The sequence below is a fragment of the Ips typographus genome, linkage group LG3 (genome assembly GCF_016097725.1).
Source record: "Ips typographus isolate SLU linkage group LG3, UJ_Ityp_2.0, whole genome shotgun sequence".
Classification (NCBI taxonomy): Eukaryota; Metazoa; Arthropoda; class Insecta; order Coleoptera; family Curculionidae; genus Ips; species Ips typographus.
The window spans coordinates 16,863,702-16,873,920 of NC_138424.1; positions in this window are offsets into that span (position 1 = coordinate 16,863,702).

Here is a 10,219-nt window from a genome sequence, read left to right on the forward strand (position 1 = left end):
CGTTTAAATCGATATTTAAATAAAAAAAGTATTGTAACAATTATTGTTGCTATTGATTACAGTAAAATTCGCCAAATAAATGTCTTTAAACATTACTAATATGTATAGAAAGCGTTGAGTTGGCAACATCGCGTAATGCTCGTTTTACAACTCCACTATTCCTCCATTCATAACTGTTTCTAGCCATTTTGTTTTGTGATTCTGATGTTTTGTCGTTCGGAGTGTGTTATCTTGTGTTTTTGAAGTGATTTACGGACTTTTGTGACTAAATACAAATCATGGTGCGGCAGTGTTTTATTTGTAAAACTTGTGATTACCAAGAAAAGGGTGCAAATTTATCATTTCACCGGTGAGTATATATCTAACCTAAAAACATGTGGTTGTCCATTGGCGTAGCGTGGGGATAACAGGGGAAGCATAATCAGCAGAACTAAAATGAAATGTTCAGTAAAACTATTGAATTTATGTGATGTTATTTTCTTTGCAATGATTTACACAAAATGTATAGCTGCTGCTGCTGGTGCACCTCATGATTTATGTTCCCGCAAACTTCCAAGTGCACTTTTTTCATTGTTTTTTAGTGCAAAAAGTTCCTCTTTTTGTCACTGTATGTACTATATTTGTTGTGCTTTTGTCATCAAACAAGTCGATTTGATAAAAAAAATGTTGTATGCAACCCATGCAAAAAATCCTTTTGCTCTTATGTGTTCTTGGCATGTTTTTGGTAAACTTTCACATTGCATGTAAAAAAGATGTACTTTTAGTAGTTAGAGTTATGGATGGCAAAATCTTTTGCAAAACATTTTTTCCACTACTAACATGATAAACATACTATTATTGACCCATTAGTAACTTGAGAAATTAGTTTTCTCTACCTTAATGGTCATTGTTGACTAGGTCAATAATAGAGTCTAATCTCTAGTTCTAGTCTGGCACAAACACAACAAAAAATAAAATTTGATTGGCCATCAAAAATATGGTTAATAGTGGAAAAAACGCAACAATTTATATTGTAACCATTATTTTTTAGATTTCCAAAGGATGCAAATATATGTAGTATCTGGATGTCTTTATTGGGATTAAATTCTGATAACCCAGTTCCAAACCGTGCTGAGATATGTTCAAAACATTTTGAATCAAATGATTTTGTGGTTGGCTCAGATGGATGGAAAATTTTAAAAACTGGTGCTGTTCCATTACCAATTCACTCTGCATTTGAATCAGCAAGTGGTGAATTTAGTAGTTCAAGGTAATAGTATATCATTTTAAAATGTATAAATACTTTATGGCTGGAGTGCATGTCAAATAGGATTTCCTAGCAATGAACACAGCAATGAAATACCTATTGTTAATGTTTTGAATGTGAAATTTGCTTTTTTATTTGTCATAATGGGCACATTCTAAACATTTACAGCAGGTATTTCATTGTTATCTCATCCTAAATTTGTTTGTTTTTCCTGATAGGTAATTTATCATCTGTTGTTTTTTAAAAAAATGTAATTGTTTAGCTCAACTTCATCGATTATTAGTGAGGCTACTACCTCTGTTGCTTTGGGTCAACAACCCAAAATGAACATTATAAACTCAGAAGAAGCTTATTTGCAGGGGGATAATGTTTTCTTACAATCTGTGTCAGTAGAAGGAAGCCCTGTTAGAAAGCGGTAAGTTAATTACTTATTATAGTTGTTTAGAAGTTAATTTTTTTTAATACTTTTAGAATAAAACTGGGAGATGAAGTTATAGATATTCCCCAAGCTAAAAGCCATGATTTTGATGAAATTCCTGGGCCATCAAGAAGGTAAAGTTTTTTCATGATTTTTTTAATTGGCTGTTTTAACGATTTTAATTTTAACTACGTGATGGTAGAGATGTCAATGAGCAACATAAATTGGTACCAATTCCACCAAGCTCATCGCCTGAGACATTGACAGCATCAGAAGTTGGTGAACAGTTAGATGAGCCCCAGATGCCAGTTAAAAGTTTGAGAAAAATCAAGATCGTAAATAATTCAATGCTAACAAATTAATTCAGAACTAACTTCTTAATACTGGCGTTTGCAAAGTTGCGGCTAAAACCAGAATTAAATCGGAGTTAGTCAAATAACGGTAACCGAAAAGTTCTAAAGTAAATTCGAAACTAATTGGAAAGTTCCAAAAAGTAATCGTAGAAATTTTTTTTGTCCCAAGATTCCGAATAATTATCCTAACAAGAAATTAAACGATTTTCGGGGAGCTTTTGTTATTAGGCCCAAAAATCGATACTAACCAAAAGCAGAAAAAATCAGTTAACTTCAGTTCTTTTGTTTAATTGTCAACTTAAATCCGGAGCGATATTGCTGCCCCTCATGGAACTTTCTTTTCGCAAATTCGCATTAGAATAATTGTCCCGAAAACAAGCCGGACAAAAAGAAACGAACACTTTTATAACTCCGGATTTCTTTTAATTACTTTGGGAATTGGTCTGAAAGTTTTTTTTATGGCGCCATATTGGAATAATTAGTTTTTAATTTGCGCCCTCGACGAAAAACGACCGATCTGACGTTGATGGATTTCAGAAGAGATCAAGAGAAGATCTTCAAAAAAAGAGGTTTGTGGTTGAGTTGAGTTGAGTGGAAAATTTGTTTAGTTTATTATGTTTTTTTTTTAGAAAAAAACGATATGCTGGTGATCTTTCGAGTGAAGATTTTGGAACTCCCCGAAAAGCAAAAAAAAACTTCTATATCATAAAGAAAGCACTTGGTAGCCAACGAAGAAAAATTAAAAGTCTTCAGTCAACTGTGTGCTATTTAAGGAATAGAATTCGATCGTCCAACAGCTTATTAAAATATCTAAAAGAGAAGAACTTTATAAAAGAATCCAGCGAAAATATGTTACAAGTATGTTGTCTTAAGTTTTTTATGATCTATTTTTACCATAGACTTATAATACAAGTACTTTGTTTTATACTCTATGATTTTTACACAATAATTTATTTTAGGCTTCATTGTCTGGATCAGCCTCCCATCTCTTAGAAAGAATTTTAAATGGATCTACCACTCAGAAATATGATGCAACTTTAAGATCATTCGCCCTAACATTGGCGTTCTATTCTCCCCGAGGATATAACTTTGTTAGGGATACATTTAATAGGAAATTGCCTCATCTAAATACCTTAAGTAAATGGTACTCTGCAGTGGATGGATCCCCAGGTTTCACTAAGGAGGCTTTAGAGGCTTTAAAAATAAAGCAAAAAGAAGCTTCCAAGAAGAATAAAACTTTGGTATGTAATTTGGTCCTTGACGAAATGTCAATACGACAACAAGTGGAATGGGATGGACAAAAATTCTGTGGCTATGTGGACTTAAATACGGGAATTGACTCAGATCAGATTCCTGAGGCCAAAGAAGTTCTGGTTTTTATGCTTGTGGCACTAAATGACTGCTGGAAAATTCCAGTGGGATATTTCCTTCTGGATGGATTAAGTGCACCTGAAAAAGCTCGGTTGGTTAACAAATGCTTGGAATTTGTGCATGAAGCAGAGATCAAGGTCACATCTTTAACTTTTGACGGCGCACCAGTTAATTTTTCAATGGCCACAAATTTAGGGGGTAACTTCAAAGATGTCAAAAATTTAAAACCATATTTTCCGCATCCAATTACAAATGAAAACATTTATATTTTTCCAGACCCAAGTCACATGATAAAATTGGTTCGGAATGCATTAGGATCTTTGTTATCTATACAAGATCCTAATGGAGATCTGATCGAATGGAACTTTTTAATTAAGCTCGTGAATAAGCAACAGCTTGAAGGCCTGCATTTGGGAAATAAACTTAGGCTTAGACACTTAAACTGGGATAAGGAAAAGATGAAGGTAAAGTTAGCCACACAAACCTTCAGTAAAAGTGTAGCTGATGCACTAATATATTTAGAATGTGACCTGAAAGATGAGAACTTCCAAAATGCAGGCCCAACGGCAACGTTTGTACAGAAATTTAACGATTTATTTGATATCTTTAACTCTAGAAACAGATTTGCCAAATATAACTTTAAAAAACCATTTTCTCCGGCGACTGCTGAAAACATTTTAACTTTTATTGAGGAAATGATCGAATATATATTAGGTTTAAAAGTTACAAACGCGAACATGCTTATTATTAAGTCATCACGAAAAACTGGATTTATAGGTTTTTTAATTGCCCTCAATAGCTTAAAACACTTTTACCGTGATTACATATTAGAAAAAAAAATTTTAAAATATTTATTGACAAACAAACTTTCCCAAGACCATCTTGAACTTTTTTTTGGAAGTATTAGAGCGAAGGGGGGATTTAATAATAATCCCACTGCCAGACAGTTTCAGGTTGCGTATAAACGTTTGTTAGTTTATACGCAAATCACTGGACCTGAAACAGGTAACGTCGGAATCAGGGACAATCTTACCATTTTATCATGTGGCAGTGGTCAAAGACTGACCCAAAATGAAAATGGCCTCAATTTGTTACAAGATCCGTCCAGCATAGTTTTTGAAAAAACTCTCATCAATTCTATTGATAAAAATCAACTGTCGGCTGGAGCATGGAATTTAACTTTATACACAGCTGATGTAGTTGCTTATATTGCCGGCTTTGTAGTAAAAATATTGCGCAACTGTGTAACTTGCTCAAAATGTCTGACATTTCTTGAAGGTGAAACAGTTAATTCCATGCTTCAACAAAGGAACAGTACGGTAAGTTAGTAAGGGCCTCTGAGCAAGTAATTGAAATTTGCAGAGTGGCAGAAAAATATTTCAGGTTTTATTGCAAAACAGAAGGTATTTTTAAAAGACAAATAATCTAATTGTCGTATTAATTAAAAATGCATTTGAGTTATTGCCTTCAACAATTTTGGACAAATTTAACGATCATTTGTTTGACGATGATCCTGTAGAAAGCCATGCATTTTGGCTTATCAAATTAGTGCTAAGGAAATATTTTACCATAAGAATCCATCACGAAACTGCTAAAAAAAATGGATGTTATTAAAAAAAATCGAGTTAGAAGTATCTTGACGAAGACCATTTTATTTAAACACCAGTAGCTTCAACTGATCATATCTCAACACTTATACTCTTAGCTTATTCCCTAGGTTAAACCCATTTAAACTACTATTGTACAACCAGGCCTAAGCAGCTCGTTAGATTGTAAGGTTCAATAATAATAAGTAATTTTGTCTTTAGTTTATATTTACATTATATTGCTCATTTTCATTACAACTTTTATAGTTGTATTACAATATGTGGATAATTCTTGAAATGTAAAGGATTTTCAAGTGAACTGTTAATACAATGTGTGACTGAACTAGTGGACAATGACAAACTTCTTTCACATTATGATTCCGAATGTCACCAGTCATTGTCAACCTGATCTATCACATCCTATCAATACTTTATTCAGAAACTTGTTCCCTGCTTTCAAGAATTATAGCCCAGGTGGCATGGGTACTCAAGTCTATAAAAGAATTTATTTAAATCTTATTTTATAAATTAATAAACATAGAAAAACTTCGAAAACCTAGTATTAAGAGCCCTATAATTATAAGTTGCTATTATTTTAAATGTATATAGTTTATAAGCACTAGATTTGGCAATAGATAACAGAGAGTAAAATAATTTAAAAGTATGTTTTACATGTTTCATTTTTTTGGAGTAGATACCTATCCTGTGTAAAAGAAAGTATTTAGCCGTTTTCAGTTAACCCAGTATAAAAAGTCCAAAATAACATAGTATAGAATGCAGAATCAAAATTTTGAATAGGAAAACTATGATATTTAAATTTTTAATTGATATGGTTAATTATATAAATTAATCCATTTAAACCAAAAAAACGGTACGCCACTGGTAGACTAAAACGCGTTCCGCGTAAACATTGCCCCCACCTGAACAACCAACAAACACGTGTACTGTCTCTGGTGGCCATATTTTTACGTCTCTCACGCCGCGCGCCCGCTTCTTTCTAAGTAGATGTTGTCCATAAACAATAAGACGATTTATGAATGACTCGCGGGGTCTATACTTGTATTATAAGTCTATGGAACGTGTGAATGAACTTCCATTCTTTATCAAGTTAGAGTGGAATAATGATAGAAGAAAACTGTAATAGTTTACAGTTTTTTTTTGCTGCAATATTGTCGACAAACAGATCAATTTACAGTTTCCTTCTGTAGCGACTGACGTCACACTCCGGGACTCCGGCAGGCATTTTGAGTCGGATGAGATTTAGGTTGCGTGTGGCAGTGTTGCCAACCGTAGCGGAATTCCGCTACTGTAGCGGCGTAGCGGCGGAATTAACATATTGTAGCTTAAGTAGCGGAAATTTAAATATATTCAGACAGTAAAAATAAAGCAGTGGTATGTATACTGTATGTATACAGTTAAACGTAAATCTGCAGTTTTACCAAAAAATTTTACTATTTAAACTACGAATTGAAGTTAAACTGAACAAATAAAACTAATTCTCAAATAAAATACCATTTAATCGCGCTTAGGCTACTTTTTTTTTGTTGTATCGGAGTTTTGGCAAATGTAGCGGAATATTGAATAGCCGGTAGCGGCGAAGAACGTGAAACGGTTGGCAACACTGGCGTGTGGTTGTCCCCCAAGCGCGATCGATATTGTCAGGAAGGATAATAAATCAAATTTATTACTTGAGCCAGGTATGGGAGTTTTGATTGGTGGAACCAGTGTCTGGAATGCTATAAAAAGGAAGTTGTACCCTAGAGAGGGGTTCAGTTCAGTTCATTCCAATCAATCCAGTTTTGCTGTGCACCACGTCGGAGAAGGCAGTACCTAGCCAGAAGACTCCGCTCACGCCACAGAATGTAGTCGTCCTGAATTCTGCAACCCGCACCGGGTTTACAAATTAATTAAATAGTAAACCATATCTTGAACTATAATAAATCGCGAGTGCCAAACCCTCCAGAAAGCTGCCCTCATAATTGTTTAACAAATGTAAGTACAGATTTGTTATTGTAATATTTTGTGCATGTAAAAGGTATTGTTTAAAGTGCTACTTTTGACTTTTGGGAATTAAGTTGAAGGTTTTATTCGGATTCACTAAGTTGATAAACCAACCATTTTGTCAATTAGTTTTAACTGTCATTTAGTTATTAATAGTATATTATAAACCTAGGGACTAAAGTGGTTCTCTAAGGGATTAAAAGACACTTTAGTCACGAGGTTTATATACTATTTTATGCACTTTAGAATGCAAGAAATTAAAAATAAAAAAAATTACAAAACTAACAGTGGTTACAACGGTACTCTCGTATTACTGATAGTTGTTATTGATTGTTGTTGGCATGGTGGATTCACTTAAAATTTATTGTGCCCTGGAAGTGTTGCTATGGCACAAAACAAATGAGTGAGTCCAGAAAAATCGTATTTTTTTGAAAATGAACATTGAAGAGGCCGCCCAATAAGAGGCCATCGCTAGCCTTCTTCCAGAAAAATCTCGCGAGGCTTACAAAAAACAGTTTCTTGTTTACCAAAAATGGTGCGATGAACAGAATGCAGAGAATTTTACGGATGAAAGGTAGGTGCTCCTGGCTTACTTCCTGCAGAAGTCTAAGAAGCTCAAGGCATCTTCTTTATGGAGCCAATATTCCATGATCACAGCCACGATAATATCTGAAGCAAACGTCGACATCAGCAAATACAGTAAACTCCAGGCATTTCTAAAGAGACAGAATGACCATTATAAGCCGAAGAAGTCCAAGACATTGGATTTCGGACCATATAAGGGATTTTCTTCAAAATGCTCCAGATGAACAATATCTAGCCCAAAAGGTAAGATTATTTTCTTTACTTTGAATATTTTCCTGATAGTACTACTAAAAATAACACCATTGATTATTTTTGTCTACAAAACTACAAAATGTACTGACAGGAGACAATTTTGTTGCAGGTGGTGCTGATTATGGGAGTCGCTGGAGCATGTCGAGGAAAGGAGCTCTGCCAGCTAGACTGCAACGATGTCTCGGATCATAAAAGCTTTTTTTCTGGTAATCTACAGGGTACAAAATCAGGAAAGGATCGCTTGTTTGTGATAAAACGTCTGGCGAAAACTCTACGAATGTAGTGGAATTAGTGAGAAAGTATATTGGTCTAAGGCCACCTACAAAGCATACACAATTTTTTGTGTCTTACAAAATGGGAAATGCATGACTCAGCCCATAGAAAAAAATACATTTGGACAGCTACCAAGGAGAATTGCTGGCTAATTGAGACTACCAACGCAACCTATATACTGGGCATTGTTTTCGCACATCATCAGCTTCTTTACTTGCCGACTCTGGATCAACCATAGATGTGTGAAAAGACATGGTGGCTGGAAAAGCAGTTCTGTTGCTGAAGGTTATGTTGAAAATTCATTGTATCAAAAGAAGAATGTTGCCGATTAATATTCACCAATGTCTTCTCCGATGTTGATATGGCATCAGCATCAACCATAGGAAGATCAATTCAGAAAATGAGACAACGGCAACGGCGACTGCTACGTATGTGCAGAATATGTTTACTACTAAAAATGTTGCTTCCAATTGTCCACCCTTCGTTAGCCTTGCAAACTGCACCAAAGTCAATAGAAATGTAAATATATATAATAATAAGAACTAGATTTAGTTATGTTTATGTTAATTATCCTTTTTCGTCCTTACACAATAAAATTTCAATAAAATCATTGTTTAATTTGGAAGAATTTACTTTAAATCTCCCAGGGATTTAAAGTAAATTCCAACAACCGCCAATTTCCACAACCGCCTATACAGTGCAGGCCAAAAGTTTAAATTTTCTCATTTTGTTCGTGTTTTACGACGAAAGGGCTCAAGTTAGAGATCTGAAAAAAATACAGAAAACTAGTCCGTGATAGGTACTACAACTTTCATTAATACGATTTTTCAATCAAATCAACCGTACAGGCGCTAAAAAATCAAAACCGTTTTCCCCATGTTAATCTCCTATTCCAGGGTGCTCTTGGACACCTGGTATATACAGTGCCATCATTCAAAACTTCTCACCCTCACTACCTTTTTCAGCAAGCAAAATTACTTGGGACCAAAAAAACACGTCAACTTAGATATCGAGGGGGAAGTTTAAAACTATAGTGGACGTTGTATTTTAGATTTCGCCCCCTTGCCCCTAGAGGTGTCCCCACTTAAAATTTTAAATGGCATCCCTAGCTTGTAGCACATTATTTTAAAACCCTTAAAAACCCCGATTCATCACCGTTTAAAAAACTGAAATCGGTTAATCCGTTCTCGAAATAGGGTCAAGATGACACAATTTTTACTAAAACACATCAAAAACTCCTTGTCTGGAGCAGAACGTACAAATTCGTTGATTTGTTCTCTTGTAAATACCTTGATTTTTTTGCTCTATATTCGATGTTTTTCTTCTTGATAAAACGAAGATATTTTGGCCATAAGGACGAAGCAGAATATTCTGCAGCGAGTTTTGCAAAATATGCTAGCAACACCGTTTCTTCTGCACCTCGAACTTGTACTTGGTTTCGCCTCACACAAAACTGTTCATATTCTTTCTCATACTGGACTCGATTTTCCGGAAGCAAGTTCAACCTTATAGTGTTGGCTGCAGCCAATATATTATCAGGAATATCTAAATTTTGCATGATTTAATGCGGACAACAAAAATTCAATGACATACAATTTTGTTGATTTTGTGTTGGCATCGCCGTTGCCAATGATATGATAAAGTTTTGAATGTAAGTCGATTATTAGCGATTTAACACCGTCTCGGACATTGCAACAATATCCACGACTATTATAAATCGCATAATAATAGCTATAATGCGCCACTGGAAAATTGAAATAATAATAATAGTCTGCATGGTTTGTTTTATTTTTACTAAAGTAGGAGAAGACAGGAAACTGGAGGGTGTTATTGGGTTGTGACTGATAAACTAAGAGTAAAACAATGCTTGTAATGAAACGACAAGCAATCAATACAATAGGTTTGTATTCAAATAATTGGTAAAAGAAATGTACAAGTAAAATCTATATAAAAACCGAGCTGGTTATAAAAAGGTAAAAAAGAGAGTCCCGCTCACGTCAAAACTACACGGTAATACACGAGTGTTGCGTCAAATTAAAAAACAAAAAAAAAATGGTAAAATCAGTATCAAATCCACGCCTACAATTAAATCGAGTAAGTAGCAATCTATATCACACCAACGTCACGAATCAAA